Below are 21422 nucleotides of genomic sequence, written 5' to 3'. Positions count from 1 at the left end.
TTGACTTAATACTGCAGTTTTTGTGATGTGACTGCTTCTATGACTTTAAGAAATAAATGAAATGGCCTAGAGTCATAGGCCAGCTCTGCTTAAAACTGTTGTGATGATCATTTTGATAAAAAGTTCAACATTTCATATTCTTATATGCTGGAAGTGCTTCAGAGTAGAAGGTTTTATTTTTGAATATATTTGTTAATATTGTGTGTAAAATCTCCATATGTAAACAGATTCATATACTGGGGATAGAGAGATCCAGAGAAACTCTTGGCAATACATTCTCTCTCCTCTCTTCTTTCATTTTTGGCCTTTGGGGCTTGATAAAATATTCTTTATATGTACAGTGTATATATATATATATATAGGCAGATAGATGTACTTATGAATATAAAATATATATGTATATTTATATCTACACACATATATAGATATATGATAGTTATATTTATATATATTGTACATATATATATAGATAATTGATAGATGCATTTATATATACATATATGCTTACATATATATATGCATGTATATATGTGTATGTATATATATGATAGGGAGCTGGAAGAGCCCATTCTGTCTTCATTGTCAGGAATGATGTAGAATTTTAATCAAACCCATCCTGTTCCCATTGTCACACACAAAGGAAGGCCAGATCCTAGAATTAAAAACATATTCAACTCCTCCTGTCCCCTCCTGTCTGTCACCAGACATAAAGTGCATGGGAGTTTGTTCTTGTCTATTAATTCCTCCTTAACTCTCTATATTCCACCTCTCTTTCTCTTCGGCTTTTAAAAGTCCCCTTCACTTATATCCTATTGTTAAAATCATTGCTGATTTTGCCTGTGAGCCTTTTCACATGAATAAAGGGGCTTTGTGACTAAAATAGTGCCTGTTGTGAATTTTTCACATTCCTAACTGATATGGTTTTTGATGTGGGGTTAGGCACCAAATGATGTAGTTGGAGGACCAAAATGATATGGTGATACAGACACCAGATGATGGCAGCCACCAAAAATTGGGGTCCAGTCATGTGAAGAATTCATATTGGCCATTCTCTTTGGCAAAAAGGGAGATTTATTTAGGGGAAGGGATTACAGACAAAATGAAAGAGTATAATAGACCCCAGGAATGGTAGATATGAAATAGAGTTGGAAGAGCATATGAAAGACAAGTTCTTCAGTGGAACTTAGTTACCCAGTAGAAAGAGAGCACTCCCTGAGGTTGGGGCATGCCCTTAGCTGGGAGGCTACAAACTAAAAGGGATTTAGCACCCTAAAAGGGTTAGTTAGCTGCAAGGAGGAGAGGTGGAGCTGGAAAGCATAGTGGAGTTAGGGGAATACTACATGGCATGGGGAAAGGAGAAGGAGAAAGACACCATGAGGTAGAGGCCCATGGCAGACTGACCCAAAGAAAGGCAGCAGCCATGGGATGACCCATAAGTAGATTTTATAGGGAAAATTTAACCTCAGGGACATGACTGGGATTTCTGACAGGGCATGGAAAGGTGAAACTGCTGGAGACACCTACACAGGATGGGTCTCAGGGATTTAACATAATTTGGGTTTCAAACTAGATGACTTCCCAGAGGATGGATGAAGCCATGGAGCCAGGTTGATCTCTATCAGCCTTCTCCTCACCTTTCTTAGGGATTAATTCCTCTGCTTGTGACTCCCAGGTAATCACACCTGCCTTAGTGATGTAATCACCTGCCTAGTCTGTGCATAGCTTGCTGTTTCCGAGCTGTACTTTCCCAGACATTCTGGCCTGCTCAATCTGCACTCAGTTTTCAGTAATTCGTGTCATCCTGACCTGGCACAAACCCCCACTTAAGTCTGCTCATTGGCGGGCAGCTTCGGGAGAATTCATGAGCTGAGTTCTCATGAGAACAGAAACTGCAGGAATGATAAGCCACCTGCACAAAAAGGAGGAGGGACAGTTTGTGTGAGAATGCTAAAGTTTCTCCTTGAACCCAACTTTCTCATAGTCCCTTCATAAACTGACTGATTTATTTACTTTTTGTTTTCATTTGTGTTTCCTTAGCAACATTGTGGTTAGAAAGCATTTAAGGGCACAGTTAATGATAATAAAGCAGTCGAGTCTCTCTCTAATCTCTTCGGGAGAGAACTTCACTAAGAAAGAACACCAGTGTCTGTTTGTCTTTCTTTCTATCGCTTTTCATGGTCTCTGTGAGAACAACTGGTCTGCTTTCTGGTATTTTCATGGGTTTTGCATTTCATATTGCTAACCACACCTAACATTGAAAACCTCATTACTAACTGTTCTTCCACAACCTGTTACTTTTTCACACACACACACACACACACACAAATATATAAATGATATATTTATATAATATATGTATAAAAATGTACATATATCTGTATATACATAAATACATCTATCATCTATCTGTCAATTTGCCTAAGGCAAGGACTCTTAACCTGGAGTATATGAACTTTAAAAAAATGTATTTTTGATAACTGTATTTCAATATAATTGGTTTCCTTAGTAATCCTGTGCCTTTGATTTTATGAATTTAAAAACATTATTCTGAGAAATTGGACCATAGGCTTCAGAAGACTACCAAAGGGATCCATAATACAAAAGAAAAAAAAAAAGAAAAGAATGGAAACTTGTGGTTTAAGTTAGTCAAATTCAAATAGAAAGTGTGTGTGTGGGAGCATTAAATCATTCAAAAGGATCCCTTTGGGCAACATCTTGACTTAGAAAATCACATATTAACATTATCTCTGATCTATTATATTTTTATTTATTTTGTTAAATACTTCCCAATTATATTTTAATTTGAGTTTGTTACCACTAAGTAATGTGTATGAATTTTTGTGGGCTTCTGTAGCTTATTTGATACTGCTGGTTTAGGGGAATTAAAATTAAGATTATAGAATACAATCTTTGCTTTTTTTTTCTTGTTTTTTTAAATTTCTCTTTGCTAGTTAAAGGCTGCTATGCTGAGGAACCACTAGGTAAAAACTACCTGGAGGTGGGGATGGGGAAAAATCATTGTTTAGTTACTTACCTTCCTGATGTAGACTTCTGCAGGAGGTCATTGAGGACTTCACAGGTTTTAATTCCAGAATCACCTTTAACCTCAAACAATAAAGGTTAGTCTGCCAGGTTCTTTTATCCTATAGTAGAGAATTCTATCAAAGATGGAACTGACAAAAGAGGAAGGGCAGGAAGGGAGAAACAGGGAGGTTCTGTCCAGCTTAGTTTATTGGAAATATAGCAGACAGTATTAAAGACTTTTGACTGCAATAGCAGATTCCTTGCTTCAACATTGGAGAGGGTCAGTTAACACATAACTTCCTTCAAAACTTAAAGGGTTTGGAAGTATGGTGGGAAGAGGGATAATGTCTCTGAGGGGCCAGTCTCCCCAAACCATATTCATTCAGCACCACAGAGACCATACTTCTTTAGGGTCAGTATAGTTACAATTACTTTCATAATCTCTCTGAATGAAAATGCTGGCAGGAAAAAAAAAGCCAGGGTTTAGGAAACATCTCCTGTCTATTCTTTCATCACTTGGTTCTTCCATGATTCTTCCAAAATGGAGGACACGCTCACAATTTGAATTCAACTTTTATATTACTCATCTTCCAGTTTTTTCTTTCATGAACAAAGCCACTTCTACATGCAACTTTCTGAGAGACTATTCTAAAATATTTATTGCTACACATTCTGGGATCACTGTATCTTGCTAGTGTGGGTTACACTTGATAATATGCTTAAGTTCAAAATACTTATTAGTAATATCCTTGTTGCTTATAGTTGACTTAAAGTCCTTTAGGGGAGAGACAGAAATAAGATGAATTCAGTTATTTCTATACAGAAGGAATCCTCAGAATGGGGGCAAAAGTCAAGCCATTTTGATGGTATTAAGGAAAAATAATTCCAGATCGAATCCAGTCCAAATAAATCCACAGCTATCCAATCCAATCCAATCCAATCCAATATATATTTCTTAAGTCCCTATTTTGTGCCAGGAACTGTGCTAAGTGCTGGAGATACAATTAATAAAAAAGGCAGTCCCTGCTGTCAAAGGAAGTAAGAGGGGGTGGGGAGAAGATAACTTACAAGAAGAGACTGGAAAGGGGCAGGTACTTTGCACTAGAGCATGTTGTTCCGTGGAGTTGAGATCCAGCTCAGATGCAGATTAAAAAGTTCAGTTTCTGTCTTCAATAAAGGAAGACATTGGGAAGATTCTGGTACTCTACCCCCCAGGCCTCTAGGGAGAGGAGTATGAGGGAGGTAGTGTCAGTCAAGGCTTAAGGTAGCTGCATAGTGATGAGATTTGAGGTGATGAGCTTAATTTAGGAACATCTTGTTCTGGGGTGTTGACACCAGGCAGAACTGCAGACAAAGAGTGAAGAGCTATGGCCCTGAACACTCATATAGATTAGTACTTTTTAAAGCTGATTTTGGCAGAGAAGAGGGAGTGTAGGATAAACTAGTGTTTATGCTAACATTTGTAATGCTCTAATTAGTATAGAGTCTGCAAGTAAACAAAAAGGTCTGAGCTTCATAATAATTATCACGAGTATATATATAACGTTTTAAAGTTTGCAAAGCACTTTATATATGTGATCTCACTTGATACCTACAACAATCCTGTGAGATATTAGTATACTTCTTTTGTAATGCCGGAGAAACTGAGGCAAGACAGAGATTAATTAGAAAGTAGTGGAAATTTGGGTTAGCTGGTCGAACAGGGCTCATGTCCAGAAGTGACAGTTCCCAGCCATGGGACTCTTGTCTCAAAACATTCAGCATTGAGCAGTTAATCCCAGAGTCTTTTATAGGGTCCAGTTATCAGGGAAACAAAGGCAAGGGAGGCAGAACATTAGGTGAGTGCAAAGCCATAATTCCAGGAAAGGATCATAACTTAGTCCTGAGAGGAAGGGGCTCAAGATAGAAAGGTCGAGGGCAGGAGAGAGTGAGCTGGAGGGGCAAATCCCAGGAGGCATTTGAGTTAAGTCACCTGGAGTTTTATGACTCTATGTAATATAAAGTGGTCAGAGCTTTTCTCAGTACTAATGGCCAGGAAGGGGGTGTGTGTGGCCATAATAATTTTATTCAGGGCATAATTAATAATTCAGGGAAACTGAGGTATTATCCTTTTACAAATGAAGGAATTGAAGAGAACAGAGGTTTTCACTTTTCCAGCATCACACAGCTAGTAAGTATTTGAACTCAGGTTTTGATTACAAGTCCAACACTGTCAATTCCTCATACTGATGGGATGAATGGATCCTAGCAAAATATTATGTCTCTGGCTATAACCCAGTAACTGAGTGTGCCTCAGTGAAGAGCAAGCTGACTGGAGAATTATCTTTACTGACAGAATTATCTTGTAAAGACAGAGCTATCCTGTACTGATGCCCACTGTTACCTCATACAATTTGGAGGTTAAGCTATTATTGATGTCAGTTCCTGAGGCTATCTTGTACAAACAGAACTACCATGACAACCAGTTGATTTACTGATGCACACAATTAGCATAGTTAGAGCATTGTGTTTTATGTTCTTTCTCAATAAAAGGACCTATCTTGCCCCTTGTTAATTGCTAGTTCATTAGGAATTTTGCCTGCTTAATTACAATAAAGCTATGCCCTTTGACCTTGAAATGTCCTGAGCCTGTGAATTCATTCCGGATGACAGCCCACCTTTATAAGTTGTATTTTCATGACCTGTTGGACCTCATCAATGGGAAACACTATTCTGTACTGCAGTGAGTGGCTGCAACTATGACTAACCAATATATAGAGGATTAATATATAATATGGGTTGTAGACCCTTACTAAGGAGTCCTAAATTTGGGGGGAGCCTATAAACTATCATGAGGACAGCATTAAAATTAGGACTTCATACAATATCAGGAATTTCTTGGGGCAGAGGTGGTATATAGTATAAAATACTTGGAAAGTAGGACGATATCACCAATAGCTATCAATAAATAGTTACTTGAAATCCTAGCTCTTTTCAAGGTTCCTGAATTGATACCCAGAAAACGAAGGAACAAAAATTTCAGATAGCCTTGCAGTTCTTATTTTCTAAATATCTTTTCTACCAGCTTCCTTAAGGAATTCATTGCATTTTTAAAAGGCCTTTCAATAATGTCCTTATAACCCCAGAAGGTTTAGTAACTAATTTCTAAGCATCTTCTGACTAGGAGATGCTGAATGAGATGATGTCCACAGCAGGAAAAAGCAGGAAGTAGAATATTCTTGCAGTTTGCTAAAGAAATTCCCTTTTCCCCTTCTGTGCTAGCAGCTTTGGCTCATCATCCAGCACTTTCAAGCAGTGTTGCCAGGGGATTATATGGACAATCATGGCTGTTTTCAGGGGTGGGTTCTTAATTATCTGGTGAGAAAACCATTGCTACCTGGTTAAAACATGCTCCAAATATGGTTCAGAAATGGCAAGAATCTAAACCTGAGAAATGTAGGTGGTTACTAGATATCCTGGGGTGGGGGTGGGGAGCAGGGCTGTCTTTGACTTTACATGCACTTCAAAGAAATTCTTTTCATAATGTATTTGCATTTTCTGAGCCCAGAAGTTTTTATTATTTACATTAAATTTTATTTTTTTTCCCAATAATCAAATTTTTATTTTTTCTCTCTTCTACCTCTTCCCCTGGTTCCTGAAAAACAAGACAAAAACAAAGTACTTGTAACAAATAATCATAATGAAGCAAAACAAATTCTCACATCAGTTATGTTTAAAAATGTGCAACCAATTCAATATGTCCTAAACTGCATGTTTTTTCTGTATATCGGTTCATTACTTCTCTGTCAGGAGGTGGGTAGCATTCTGCATCATCAGTCTCTGGAATCAGAACTTTTCATTGCCTTGATCAGATTTAATGTACTTCAAAGAAAACTTGAGGTCATAGTGATATGAACTTGGAGGAGTTGGGGAGAGACTAGGGAGAGATCAAGGAGTAACCAGGTGTGACTGATCAACCCCCAACAGGAGGCAAGATGGATGGATATGGGTCACTCACTATGGAAGGTGGGTGAACTGATTAGAGATCCAGCTTCACATCATTATATGCTAATAAGACAGTCCAGGAAAACTGACCTGTAGCATTTCCTGACTGCTGTTACAGAATGGGCTGGTTTAGACTTTATATCAATAGTACTGGAATATTTATGGGCATTGTAAAATGAATATATGAATGAATGCATGAATAAAAAGCATTTAGTAAACATTCACTATATGCCACGTGCTATGCTAAAGTTTAGGAGATTCTGCCATTTGCTGCACTTTTGTGTGTGTGATTTTTGGTCTCAATTTAGGGCATCTGGATTGGAGATTTGGGCTGGATACAGATAAGCATCTAGGCCTGAGGACTTTAGTTTTCTTTTCAGTCTGAAACCTGAGACTCAAGGATTCCTTTTTAAAGGGCAATTTCTGAACTCATTCTTTGTAGAAGGTCCAAAGCAGCTTGCTCTGCCTCTTTGGTATAGCTGCTAGGACCCTGCCAGCTGAGAAGGCATTCGCTTCTCAGTGCCAGCCTCCATTTCCCTAATAGGACTTTGCCACTAAAGAAGTCAGTCTTTTAGCAACAATAAACTTCCATTTTTGCCAATTAATATTTTGGGCTTGTGAATTCTTTCACGTTGAACCTCTGCACTGACCAGAAGGAGTTCCCACAACTCTCTGACTGCCACTAATCTCATCAAAGTGTCTCAAAAGAATTTGCAGGCTTGAACCCATATCCAAGTCAAGGGGGAAAGTTTAATGTAATTGCAATGCCAATTGAATCAGGCTAAATTTCAAAATAATTTAGAAAAGAACTAGGAGCAAGAAGATAATTTTATAGGAAAAAGACAGAGAGATCAGTTGCTTCAAGTCACTGATATGCTAATTTTATGGCCTAGGAATTTGAGAGGAATCATCTCAGGAATTTGGTTATCATTGACCAGCTAATTATAATTATGTGTGGTCAACAATGTTTGTAGGACTATTCTAAGGTCAGAAGACTTTAGAATTGATAGACAGGTTGTCAGAACAATAGCACTCTAAGATCAGAGGGTCTCAGGATCACTAATATATCTTCCCTAAAGTCTAAGGGAAGAAATATTATTATATTCCTAGGTCAAAAGACTTTTACAATCATTGGTGGACAGATTGTTAGAACAATAGCACTCTAAGGTCAAAGGACCTTGAAATTATTGCTATATTTCCCCTAGAAGTTATATCATCTCATTAGCACTTACCTCCCACATTTATAGTGGTAATCAAATGAAGCAATATTTTTAAGTGCTTAGCAGAGTGCCAGGCACATAATAGGTGCTATATAAATGCTTATTCTTTTCCTTCCTCTGACCCTGAGTTGATTGAATTGTGGTTTGAGAACTAGTTGGAGTCAGCAGAGGTAGGTGAGGAAGGGGAGATATTTGTAAAGTTTGTGGTGGCAGGGAAAGGTTGGCAAAGCTCTGGAGAATGTAGTTGAAGAGTAGGGAGTGAAAGCCAATTTGGGAGCACTGAACATACAGAGTTAAATGTTGTTTCTAACTGCCTCTGCAAATGAGGAAGAGAAGCTCTAACTTTGTGCTACAGTAATCAAAAGTAAAGTGGTTTTGGAATGCATGAAATATTCACAGCTTACTCAAATGATGATGACCTCATCATTCAGCTGAAATTGCTGTCTCCAAAGTTACCAATGATCTCTTTTTGCTAAATCGAATGGTTTTTTTTTTCTTAATTCTCATCCTTCTTTACTTCTCAGCAGCCTTTGACATTGCTGATCATCTTATCCTTGATATTCTTTTTTCTAAATTTTCACATACACCCTCTTCTCCCCAACCCCTTCCTCCCCCTGTTTCTCCCTTCCTCCCCACTTACTGTTCCTTCTCAATATTCTTTACTGACTTTTCATTCAAGGCAAATCCCACTAAACAAGGATTTCCTTAGCCTTCCTCCTTAATGGCAAAGCTATATCCTGTGTCCTTTTCCCTTCTCCTTTTATACCCCCATTTAATGATCTCATCAACTTTCATGGATTCAAGCTATCATCTCTATGCAGATGATTCTCAGATATATTTATACAGATCTAACTTATTGAACATCTTGACCCAAATGTCCTTTATTTGACTTACATTTAGTGTGTCCAAAACTGAAGTCAGAGTCTCCTTTCAACTCCAACTCCTGTACCCCTCCCTTTCCCTCAATTTTTCTATTACTATCATGGGTTCCACCATTATCCAAGTCACCCAGGCTGTCTGCTTAGGTGTCATTTTTTAACTCCACCTTTTCTCTCATTCCTCATATTCAATTTGTTGTGAAGTCTCTCCTGTCTCTCCTATACAATATCTTTTTTATATATAGCTTCTTGCCTCTGACACTACCACCACCCAGGTACAAGCTCTTAATACCTCATGCCCTTTTAATTGGTCTTGATGCCTCAAGTTTCTCCTCACTCCAGTCTATCCTTTCTTTATTCAACTGTCAAATTAATCTTCCTAAAGCAAGCTCTATTACAATTTGGCCTCACCTGCAATAAATTCCAGTGGCTCTTATGATCTATTAGAGGTACCTAGTTGGTCCAGTAAATAAAGTGTTGGGCATATCTGGAGTCAGGAAGAACAGAGTTCAAATTTTGCCTAAGACATATAATAGCAGTGTGACCTTAGGTAGGACTGTTTCAGTTTCCTCATCTGCAAAATGCTAGTGGTAATAGCACCTCCTCTGGATTGTTATGAAGATAAAATGGCATATTTGTGAAACACATTGCATAACTTAAAGTACTAAATGAATCTCAACTCTGTATATTCACTTTTTTGTTGTTGTTGTTGCTGTTTGCTTGCTTTTTTTCTTATTTTTTTCTTTTTTAATCTGATTTTTCTAGTGCAGCATGATAAATGTGGAAATATGTTTAGAAGAATTACACATATTTAACTTATATTGGATTACTTGCTATCTAGAGGAGGAGGGTGGAAGGAAGGGAGGGAGAAAAATTTGGAACACAAAGTTTTACAAAGGCAAATGTTGAAAACTTTCTTTGCATGTATTTTGAAAATAAAAAGCTATTATTAAAAAAAAAAAGTATTTTTATTATTACCCCCAGGATCAAAGATGAAGTTGTCTAATAAAACCTTTTATAACTTGGCCCCTTTCTACTTTTCCATTTTTAGAACTCTTTAATCCAATGACATTGCCCTCCTTAACTGTCTCTAACTAGCCTGGCATTCTTCTGGTCCTAGCTAAAATCCTACTTTCTGCAGGAAGCCTCTCTGATCCTGCTAGTACCTTCCCTCTAATATTAGCTCCAAAATATTCTGTCTTTATCTCATTTGTACATAGTTTTTTCATTTTGTCTCCCTCATTAGATTTGGAACTCCTTGAGAGCAGGACTTGCCCCCACTCTTTTTTTTGGGGGGATATCTCTGATACTTAGCACAGTGCCAGGAACATAATAGGTGTGTTAATAAATAGTTGTTGACTTGATTTGATTAGTAGGAAGTCTTGTTTTTAATCCTTGATGTGGCCCAAAGGCCTTGAGGACACTTAGATGGAACAGTAGATGGAATACCCAGCCTACATTTATTTTCCTGAGTTCAAATCTGGCTTCAGACACTTACTAGCTGTGGGATCCTAAGCAAGTCACTTCACCCTTTTTGCCTCACTTTCCTCATCTGTAATATGATCTGGAGAAGGAAATGGTAAAACCACTCTAGTGTTTTTGCCAAGAAAATTCCAAAAGGGGTTGTGAATATTTGAGCACAAATGAAAAATGACTGATTTGATATTGGTTCTTATGGCTAGTATGACTTTATTGAGTGAAATTTCTGTTTTCATCCTTTTCAAAGTTCCATAGTAATTTTGATTGGAGAATTGAGGATTTCTTCAGTCCAAGTTTTAGGGTTTTATAGGGTTATATAATTAGTATGTATATATGGCAGATCATGAACCAAGATCTTTTTGGTTTAGAGATCAGCTTTTTAGACACTTTACTATCCAGTCTGTCTTGCAGATAACTGTATATGACTATAAATATATGTCTATATTTTATATGTATATGTGTTTCTATGTATGCATATATACTTATATGTATGTATTAACAAATATTCATATACATATATGTTTATATCTATGATGCCTACATTTTCTCTATATATATGTATGCAATATGGTTTGTAAGGAAAACATTTTCTAACTGGAAGATAGATGTATTGGATGTGACAAATAGAAACCACTTATCTTTCCCTAATGCCCTAAATCACTGAGTGAATAAGAACTGAGATTTATTAGAGCAAGAAGGAGCAGTTGCAAGTAGACAAGGAAATATCTACATTTGTGGCACTGAATACATTTGTAGTGATCAACACAGCCTTGGAGGAAGGTCAAATCAGAGAGGAAACAGATATATGTTCAGTCATAAGGGGACCTAGACTATAGGGAAAGCAAGTATAAGTTGAGATCACCTTCACTAAAATTCTACAATTCCACTTATATTATTGAGTCTTTACTTATCGGTGTAAGAGTTTGTTAATGTAGAGATTGGATGTTTATCCCTTTAGGGAATGAGTGAAAGTATGTCCTTTGTCACCTTTGTTTCTTGGCTTTGTACAAGAGTTTCCATTTATGTTCTGATATAATAGAATTGAAGAATAACAGGATCTTAGAATTGGAACTGACCTCAGAAGACATTCATGCCCAAATCATATGTAGCTGAACAGTATACCTCTCTATAATATATCTCATAAATTATTATTCAGCTTTTGCTTGATGACCTCTTTTTAGAGGCAACCACCATCAGTATAGGCTATCCACATCACTTTAAAATAATTATATTTATTATTTTTAAAAATATTAATTCTCTTTGTATCATGTTCAGAAACTTACCTGCTAGCTCATGAGTTTTTTTGAATGGTCCTAGAGAGGATTCAGGAATTCCTTAAATTCAGTTAGGAGTTATATGGTCAGGAGGGAGAGGGAAAGATCAAGAAACAGAAAGCAAGATAGAAATTGAGGAAAAGAAGGGGGTGAGTGGGAAAGAAAGAGGAGGAATAAAGAGGGAAAGGGAAAGGAAGATGGGGGAAGAAGAGAAAAAAGATTCTTTGAGTGGGGACAAAGAACAAGTTAGCTATATTAATGGTGTGAGAGAAAAATTTGCCAAGCATATACCTTATCCATGTAAATTCAGAGCTTTTTTTCTGCACTTGAATGTATATGAATACATTTACACATATACACATATGCACATGTGTACAAATACACACATATTAGGGTAACTGATATGTGAAAGTTATTGACCTTAAAATGCTTATTTGAGTAAATGTTTTTTTGGAGTGGTAATAGATATTATGTTTAACCTTTTATGGATAGCAATTGATCAATGATGGACAGAATCAGCTACACCCAGAAAAGGAACACTGAGAAATGAGTGTGAACAGTTTGCATTTTTGTTTTTCTTCCCAAGTTATTTTTACCTTCTGAATCCAAATCTTCCTGTGCAACAAGAGAACTGTTCAGTTCTGCACACATAGATTGTATCAAAGATATACTATAACATATTTCACATGTATAAGACTACTTGCCATCTAGGGGAGGAGGTAGAGGGAGGGAAGGGAAAAGTCAGAACAGAAGTGAGTGCAAGGGATGTAAAAAATTACCCATGCATATGTACTGTTAATAAAAAATTATAATAAAAATTAATTAATTAAAAAACCCTTTTCTGGATAGCTATGTTTTGGGAAATAGAAAAAGAATCCTAATTCCTTTTTTATATTTTAAAGTTTAAAATAAGAACTAATCTCCAGCAAGTATAGCTCATTTTAGTTAGCTCCTTGCTTTTTTATAGAAGTATAAGTATAGATAATATGAAATGGTGGATAATTTAAATTTGGCTTTTGTTTTTGCTTAAGTGACTTCTGGAGAAAGAGAAATTAAAGATCTTGGACAAATCACTTTTTTCTGGACCTCAGATTCTCAGATAAGTAAAATGAGGGATTTGGAGTTAGATGATTTCTAAGGTCTTAAAATTTGTTGATCCTGACATGAGCAATTTGAAATTAGAAAGGCAAGATGCTGAAATTTAATTGAGTTCAGTAAATACCCATTGATCTTCCTACTCTTGTGAAAATCCTTGACAGAATAATGGTTTTGAAGAGATGTGTTTTTGTAGTGGTAGACAGTCTGGGATTATTGAAATTATGTTTCAATTTTCTGAGCAATTTTGTCTTATCACCTAATTCAATTCTAGACCATATTATATTATTGAAAGATTTTTCTGTAATAAACATATTGATGGATTTTAGTGAACAAGCATTTATATAATCTGGGCACTGTACCTTCTAATCCACTTTGTCTTCCCACTATGAATGGTTAAAATGGTTAGATTTATTTCTTTCCGAATAGTCTAGATTTCAAGATTCTTGTTGAGTTCTGTCGTACAAGTCAATTATGTAATTTTATGTTGAATAAGGAACATTTGGAGAGCATAGGCAAAAATGTGAATGGACAAAAATATCAATTAGATGCTTGCAATGTGCCACCCACTATGAAATAAGTACATTTTCTGCATTCCTAAGTGCCTGGTCTCTTAGTTCTGTTTTTTGCTGGATGACATTTATCTTCCTAATTAAATGTATATAAATGTGCTAACTCTCCAAAGCAGCATATACATATTTTAGTAGGGAGATCCTGAAGGAAATTACTTAACTTAAAAAAATGATTCCATTGTTATCAATTTAAGTAGTCTGGTGAGGGAAATATTTTGGGCTGGTGAGGGAAATATCTCAAATCAAATTATCTGGGTGAACATACACTCTGTCTATGAATAAGATCAGTCCTTCTGAAAAGGATCTTGCCTGCTATTTCTTTTCAGCAAACTAACACATTCCATTTTATACACAATAAACACAAAAAACAATTCTTTCTACCTCAGAGAATTGGACAATTAAAAAAAGGAGGAAAAATAACTCAATGTTGTAAAGTACTACCCTCAAGTGGATTTAGAAGGACATGTTGCATCTCCTTTCAACTTTTGTTGTGAAAATAGCATTTGGACTTTTTTAATATGGAACAATCTTTTGTCATAATATTGCTAAGTTTTCAGCAGCTGTAAACCCACATTTTCAAGGTGGATCTCATGTTAGCTTTGGAATGGCATCTTGTCAAGACTGAAATCTGAAGGTGCAGAGAAGTAACTGACAGTTAGAGAAGCCTGTATTTATATGAATTCTGCCCAATCAGAAATATCATAAAAGATTTGGGGAAAAACAGTTGTTTCCTGGCATTCTGTTCATCACAGAAATCCTGAGAGACTGGAGGATGTTAGGAGCTCTAGTGTATAATGCAGTGGGGGGAAAAAGATTCTTTGTCTCAGTGGAATTTTATAGTGTTCTGCTTTCTTCTTCTTCTTTTTTTTCCCACAAAGGCAGGCAAAGTCACATATTATTAGAGAAAATGAAAAATACTGTAGCTACCATATGTATTCTGATTTTGAATTATAATATAATGAATCTCTGAAATTTTTCAAAAAAAATTTTCCTTTTGGATGCTACAGACTAGTTTTTAAACTTACTATGGTCACAGATATATAAACTCATGAGCAAAAGAGCTAAGTATAATTGGAAGCTTGAAATATGGACAATTATATTAAAAAAATACTATCTTGGGCCAGATTTAGTTGCAGACTAGTTTTAAAGGCAATTTAAAACAATTGTTTTAAAGATGTTGCTTGTTTATGCAAATTCCTTAAAATTTGATGAGTGGGTGAACTCTGACAATTAAAACAAGTTATCATGAGTCTATATTCTTGCTATTTTAAAATGCTTCAAAATTTCCCTTTTTTCTTTATGTTGGCTATCACTCTGCCCTTTTGTTTTAGTCTCATTGTTTTAGTAGAATGGCAGAAGTTCTTAAAAGAATGAAGAATATTTTTAATTTTTGGTTAGAAGTGAGTTTTCCTTTCTTGGACTTTTCATAGCAATTTGTAACTATCCCCTTTTCTAGTGCTTTTTTTTTTTGTATTATTATTTGCAGGTGAGTCTAAATCTAATTTCTGACAGACTTGTTTTTATCCACAGGTTTTGTCTAGTTGTAACTCTGTAGCCTAACCAACAATTGGGACTTTTTCATTTATCTAACATTTTGCTACTATTTTTGTATTTCTTTCTGGATTATGTGTTCTTAATCTGTTCCACTGATAAAACTTTTTAATTTTTTTTAAACCAGTGCCAAATAGTTTTTATGATTACTGCTTTGTAATTCAAGATTTGGTCATTCTTGGCCCCCTTCCCATTTCCCATTTTTTCTCCTTAAAATTCTTGATCTTTCATTCTTCCTGATGAATTCCAATACCTTTGTAAGGCACTGCATTAGTGTTTTTATTGCTATGGAATGACATAAATAAATAAATAAAATTAGGTCATGTTGTCAATTTTTATTACATTGGTATGATTCAACAATGATCAATTATATCTATCCAATTATTTAGGTCTCTATTCTTTTTTCTGTAACTTAAAAAAATTAAGAGGCATTAATTTTCTTTCCTTCATCCTCTTTAAAAAAAAAGAACAACAAAAGCATTTGAAATTTACAAATATACATAATTAATAATAATAATAATAAATTCAGTTTTAATTGTGTCCAGAAATGTCTATTTCATTTTGCATCTTGAATTCATAACTTCTCTGTCTGTAGCTTCATCATTGGACTTTTAGAAGCATAGGTCATTGCACTGATCAGAGTTCTTAAATTTTTCAATACTTGTCTTTATGTTGGTATTATTGTATATAATTTTCTCCTGGTTTTGCTCACTTGACTCTGTATTAGTTCATTTGTCTTTCCAATTTTCTCTGAAACTATCCCCTTTGTCATGTCTAATGTCACAATATGGTGCCGTTATTTTCATAATCTGTAATTTGTTTATCCATTTTCAAATTGACAGGAACTCTCTTGGTTTTCAATTTTTTACTTGCTATAAAAATATTTGTATGGGAACTCATGGATGCTTTTCCTTTTTCTTTGGGACAGAATCTTGGTAGTACATGGACAAGCATGCTCTTTTAGCTTTTTATCATGCTACTAATTTCAGCTGAGGTGCTAACATGCAGACTGCTTTCTAGGTAGTGAAGTAGATAGAGTGCCAGTCCTAAAGTCAAGAAGATTGTCACATAAAGATTGGTTGAAGAATCAAGATCTAATTCATATCTGGCCTTGGAAATTTATAAACTGTGTGACCTTGGATAAATCACTTAATCCTGTTTGCCTCAGTTCCTCATCAATAAAATTAACTAGAAAAGGAAATGGCAAATCACTGCAGTGTCTTTGCCAGAAAAATCCCAAATAGCATCATGAAGATTCAGATCCAAATAAAACAATTGGATATCATCAAGTTTTTTTCAAGATTTGCAAAGCTCTTGAATACATCATTTCCTTTTTATCTTCTTAACAGCCTTGTGAAATGGCTGCTATTATTTTCCTCATTTTACATATGAGAAACTGTGAAATTTGGAAGATTATTAAAAATGGAAGCGGTGTAGCAATAATGGACAAGAGCAAATGCTATTTCCATTTTTCAGAAGGGAAAGCACATTCCACAAACTGTGGGCAAATGATGATTTTGATTGTAGGGAAAATTCTGAATTGGATCATTGAAATACATTCTGGGTTACAAGACTGATGTGATCTGGAGTTTCTGTGAGAGCTTTGGACAGGAGAGACATTGTATGCATTTGTGTATTTTAAAACACCCATACATATATATACACACATATCTATAACTTAAATAGAGTTTGTTATTTTGATCAAACTTGTCTTTTAAAATGTCCCATGTACTGGTGGAAAAATTGGAGAGATATTGATTGAATAGTATGACAGTTGGATGGATTCTGGATGGATAGACATGAAGAGCAATTGTTTATTGTTTAATGTTTACATGATGGGATGTCTCCAGTTGGCCTTCTGTTGTTTATTATTTTTATTAAAGACTTGGATGAAGGCATAGATGGCCTACTCAAAAATTTGTGAGGAACATAAAACTGTAATTTATAACTGACAAAAATGGCAGGATCCCAAAAGGATTATGACAGGTGAGAGCATTGAATCTAATAAAATGAATTCAATAGGAATAGTATGAAATGAGGGATTGAGGCAAGTAGGGATTAAATGACTCATCCAGGACCACCCAGTTAGTAAATATTTGAGGCCAGATTTGAATTCAAACTTTTTCAACTCCAGACCTAGCACTTAATTGATGGTTCAACTTAGCTGAGTATAAAAAAACTGAATTCAAGATAGAGGAAATCGTGATTAGAAAATGCACCTTTCTGAAAAAGATCTGGGAGGCTTAATGTCCTAAAAACTCACTGCAAGTCAGTGGTGTGGTGGGGCAGTAAAAAATGCTAATCTGATGTTGCATTTAGGGATAATTTCCAGGAATAAGGAGGTGATAGTTCCATCACATCTTGCTCTCATCAGTTTTCTTTGGTGTGTTGTATTCAGTCTGAGGACAATAATTTAAAAAATAAATTAAAATTTAAAAAATTAAAAAATTAAATTAAAAATAATTGATAAACTAGAGAGTGATCAGAAGAGAAACCTGGATGTTGAATGAAAAGTCTTCAAGTCTAATTGTCACATGGAAATTGGTTGAAAAATCTAGATATGTTTAGCCTGAAGAAAAGTAGACTTGAGGGGTCATGATAAATGTTTTCCAAGTATCTGAAAGGCTGTTGTGTGGAGATGCGAATAGATTTGTTCTGTTTGTCCTCAGAAGGCAAAATAAAAAGTAAAAGGGTGAAAACTACAAAGAGGTAAATTTAAATTTGAGATTAGGAAACACTTTCTAATGATAGAGCCATCCAAAAGTGAAATAGGCTACCTTAAGAGATGGTGGGTGGAGGCCTTCAAGCAAAGACTCATTGATTATTTATTGGAGATGTTTTATTGGGGATTTCTTTCATGAAGGTTAGATAGCTGATGAGGTATCTTCTAGAGCCACAGATTATCAAAGAATCATCAAACTTTGTGATTCTATGACTTGCTTAGAGTCATACAGTTAGCAAATATATGTCAGCTTTCTTTGATTCCAAATTCAGTGCTCCTTCCACTATGCCATGGTGCTTCTTTCCAAATCTGTAGCATCAGAAAATATCTTAGGTGCCCATTGGTATATAGTGCAATTAAGAATCATAAAATTCCAGTCCTAAAGGATATTTCTTTCCTAATTCCTCTCACAGTGGGTTGTACTACTCAAAATTTTACATTCTACTTTTCATTATAGTTATTTATATGCTATGTCTCGTGCTCTCTCTAAAAGTTAGTAAATTCCAACAGAGCAGGACAACGCTTATTTATGCCCTCCTGACCCGGTTTCTGACTTATAGACTTCAAAACCATACCATCTCATCCTGGAACATCCCTCAGTACCTAAGACATCTTCACCCTGAAACATCTGACCACCGTGGTGACTTTCTCAAACTAAAATATATTTCTGTAAAGCCTTCCTCCTTCTCCTATTGGAGAGTTCCTCCTGGAGGATCCATTTAGTGGAAGAACCCAGGCTGGTCTGCCTTCATTCCTCTTCCAGTCCTATTCTTGATTTTCTATACTTCAAAACCCTCTCTATTTGTCTAGTACCATTTATTCTCCCTCCTTCCCCATGCTCAACTTTTCATCTCCCTTTTGTGTGTCATTTTGCCAAATGAACCCAAGTGACTGGAGGAGAGAATGACTTTTGCACAGCCTTGCTTCACTTAAATCCAACACTCTTGTCAGGGCATCATCTCCTAAATGTCATGTCCTTTTCAAGAAAAAAAGGACAAACAACAATAGCAACAAAACGTCATTTTCTTCCATTAGAATGTAAACTCCTTGAGGGCAGAGACTGTTTATATTTTTGCTTGTGTTAGTATTCCCAAGACTTAGCATAGTTCCTAGTAACTGCCTAATAAATGCTTATTAGTTTTCTTTCTTCTTATTTCTCTCTCCATCCCTTACCATGACTAGTATTTTGTTCTGCATATAATAGCTACTCAATAAATACTTTCAAAATTAAATGTTAGTCCCTTTCTTTTTAAAATGGCCAACTGCAGTAGGTGCTCATATCTTTGCTATTCTAAGTGCTTTAAATGTTTCTCTTTTTTTCTTTTGTATAACTTACCAGCACAGCCAATCATGCAGGAATAAAGAAGAAACCTAACTATTTATAGCATATTTACAGAATGTTCAGGTGTTATAGTAGCTCAGATCTAGGGTCAATGTTAATTGAAAGGGAAAAGACTTGAAAGACATGTATGTGTGAGCTTTTCAAACTTCTGATATTCAGGGGGCAGAGACTTAGCAAATGTTGTATCTGAGATGAAGCTTAAGTTTTTGTCAGAAAGCCTTCTTCATCACATACTCATCTAGTATTAGAAATGATATGGCTGATGTAGCACCAAATGTTGCTATTTAGGCACCATATGATGTGTTTTTGGAGAAGCACCAAAAGTTGGGCTTCTATCGTGTGAAGAATTTGCAATAGCCATTCTCTTTGGCAAAAGTTAGATTTATTTAGGGGAATAAATTAAGGACAAAATGATGGAATACAATTTAAGACACCAGGAATGGAAAATATGAAATAGAAAGGGAGAGTATATGGAAACAAGTTCCTTACTGGAATTTACAATTATCCAGTAGAGAGGGAGAATAGAAAACAACATGTCCAAGTTGGGGCATGTCCTTAGCTGGCATTCTAAATCCTGAAAGGGTCTTAGCACTCTGAAAGAGTTAGCTACAAAGAGAAGTAGGCTTGAGAAACATAATGGAATTAGGGGATGATACCACATGGCATGAGGGAGGGTTAAGAGGAAAGATACCAGTGAGGCAGAGTAGTGGATTGATCCTAAAGGAAGACAATAAGTATGGTATGAACTATAAGTTGTTTTATAGAGAGAATTTAGCCTCAGGGACTTGACTTAACTAGGATTCCTGACTGGATTACCTTCAGAAGGTGCAACCAGGGAACTAAAATGATCTCAAATGATCAGATTATCTGATTATCAGAGCTTTCCTGTCAACCCCAGGGAATCTTTTTTTTTTTTTTTTTTTTTTTTTTTTTTTTTTTAAATCAATTCTTCAGTTTCTCTCTTCCCACAGCACACAAGATTTCTGGAGAAGTAAGATAGAGGAAACTCTAGATGTACAAATTTTCCCTACTTACCTCCCCATGATTTCATGTTGATGTATATAGCGTCTAAAGGGAAACAGCAATAATTTTAAGGTCACTTGACTTTAGGGGACTCTTATTCTAACAATCTGTCAGTGATTCTAAATCTTCTTACTTTGGAATTTGTGATTCTGATCTAAGAATGCTATTGTTCTTTCAATGATTATAAAAGTCTTCTGGCCTAAGAATATAATAATATTTCTTCCCTTAGACTTTATGGAAAGTACATTAGTGATCCTGAGCCTATTGTTCTATCTGTCTGTCAATGATTTCAAGTCTTCTGGTCTTAGAATAGTCCTACAAACATTGCTGTCTGTTGGTCAGTGATAACCAAATTCTTGAGACTACTCCTGGTTCTACTTCTAGACCATAAAATTAGTATGTCAATAGCATGAACTGGATAAATTTGTATTCTTGCTTCTGTTTATTTATTTATTTATTTATTTGCTAAATTCTCTTGAAATTTAGACTTCAATTGGCATTAAAATTACAGTAAACTTTGCCCCTTGACATAGATATGAGTTCAAGCCTGCAAAATTGGTCTGTGACCCCCAACCTTTTGGGGTCTCTTCCTACCCGCAACAGTGTCCCAGGAGACACACAGAAATATGGCCAGAGTCAGAGAAGGTTCCTCAGAATCCTGGCAATGCAGTTTTCCCTTTCTAAGTCATGGAATTTCCCTGGGTTGTAATTTATCCTCTCAAACTCACCAGATATGCTAGAAGATGCCACAGAATATTCACAGTAGTGTTGACTCCTCTTTACCTCTTCCAAAGGCTCATTTATACTATGGTTCTTTGAGAGCTGTTGGTTGCTGTTCTTTGCTCTAGTCCTGACAAATCAATCTTCCTGGCAAAAGAACTGAAAATTTCTTACATCTTATGTTTCTCCTCTTCTTTCCTTCTTTCCTCCTTCTTTCTATGGTCAGTCATACTTTAGGTGTCTTATGAGATTCTTTACCTGGGGATGAAAAGACCTTTCTCAGAAAGCTTAAGCTGCATTTCTGATATATACCTGCTGAGACTTTGCCCTCTCAACATCAAGGGTTTGAAAAGCCCATACGTAACACTGGGACTCAATTCATTATCTTGAAATACTACCTCTTATTTTAAGTCTTTTCCTTTTAAGCTAACATTAGCCCAAGAATTGTACTCCACTATAATATATACTTAACACCTAGAAAGTGATTTGGAGTTAGTCACTAGACAGTTTGTGCCCTTTAATTCAACCAGGCTTATAT

Source organism: Sminthopsis crassicaudata, chromosome 1 (assembly GCF_048593235.1).
Source record: "Sminthopsis crassicaudata isolate SCR6 chromosome 1, ASM4859323v1, whole genome shotgun sequence".
Lineage (NCBI taxonomy): Eukaryota > Metazoa > Chordata > Mammalia > Dasyuromorphia > Dasyuridae > Sminthopsis > Sminthopsis crassicaudata.
The sequence above is the reverse complement of the archived record's forward strand: the minus strand, read 5'-3'. Positions refer to the sequence as shown.